General features: G+C 60.0%; 1 protein-coding gene across 1 annotated transcript in view; it reads right to left on the minus strand.

The window, feature by feature from the left end:
- LOC103894548 (protein fosB) overlaps positions 1-1,459 on the minus strand; it is a 5,602-nt gene that overhangs the window by 2,165 nt on the left and 1,978 nt on the right. The gene's annotated exons all lie outside the window — the stretch shown is intronic.

Raw genomic sequence — 1,459 nt, forward strand, 5'->3', positions numbered from 1 at the left:
GACCCGTGCAGGGAGGGTAGACGGGGCAGAGCCGTTCACAGTTGGGTGGGGGACAAGCAGGATGGGAGCCCACGCAATGGTGTGGGTGCTGGAAAGGTCACCTGGAGGCCCAGCAGCAGCAGCGGGGCCGGGACCCCCGAGGGGGATGGGGACACGGAGCGTGGACACCATGGGGGGGGATGGCGATGGCACGTGGACATACACACACCCACACACCCCCCCCCAGGGTGATGGAGATTTGGCAGGGGCACCTCCAGGGTGATGGAGGTGCTATAAGGACCCCATGGGATGGTGGAGACGCAGCACGGGCACCTCCAGGGTGACAGAGATGCTGCAAGGACCCCACGGGATGGCGCAACTATGGCACAAACACCTCTAAGGTGATGAAGGCGCCGCAAGGACTCTCCAAGGGAGATGGAGATGCGGCGTGGACACCTCTAGGGTGAAGGAGATGCCACATGGACCCCACCCCGGGACGACGGAGACGACACAGACATCTCCAGTGTAACAGAAATGACACGGGGACCTTCCTGGGGTGAGGGAGAGACAGCACGGACATCTCCAAAGGGATGGAGATGGCACAGGGGGACACCCCACCCCACCCCCCAGGACAACAGAGATCAGGCACAGACACCTCTAAGGTGTCATAGATGCCACAGGGACCTTCCCGGGGTGACTGAGATTGGGCACGGACATCTCCAAAGGGATGGAGATGCCGCATGAATCCCCATGGGATGATGGGGATCAGGGACAGACACCTCTTAAGGTGAGGGAGCCACCACAGGGACATTCCCAGGGTGGTGGAAATCAGGCACAGGCATCTCCAAAGGGATGGAGACGCTGCATAAAGCCCCATGGGATGGTGTGGATCAGGCACGGACACCTCTAAGACAATGGAGATGACAAAGGGACCTTCCCAGGTGGATGGAAGTTGAGCAGGAACATCTCCAAAGGGATGGAGACGCTGCATAAAGCCCCATGGGATGGTGTGGATCAGGCACGGACACCTCTAAGACAATGGAGATGACAAAGGGACCTTCCCAGGTGGATGGAAGTTGAGCAGGAACATCTCCAAAGCAATGGAGATGCTGCGTAAAGCCCCATGGGACGACAGGGATCGGGGACAGACACCTCTAAGGTGATGGAGACACCACAGGAACCTTCCCCGGGTGGTGGAAATTGGGCAGGAACATCTCCAAAGGGATGGAGATGCTGCATGAACCCCCCCATGGGATGATGGGGATCGGGGACAGACACCTCTAAAGCGGCCAGGACACCGCAGGAACGATGGAGACATCACGGACACCTCCAACATGCCAGCTCCATCGCTGACACCCCACATCCAGGCGCCAAAACTGCCCTTCAACCTCACCAACACCTCAACCCCTGGGCCAACCGATCAAAGGGGGGGGGGGGGGGGGGGGGGGGGGGGGGGGGGGGGAGAGAAAAAAGAGAGAGA

This window comes from Aptenodytes forsteri, unplaced genomic scaffold (genome assembly GCF_000699145.1).
Source record: "Aptenodytes forsteri isolate BGI_AS27 unplaced genomic scaffold, ASM69914v1 Scaffold1119, whole genome shotgun sequence".
In the NCBI taxonomy this organism is placed as follows: domain Eukaryota; kingdom Metazoa; phylum Chordata; class Aves; order Sphenisciformes; family Spheniscidae; genus Aptenodytes; species Aptenodytes forsteri.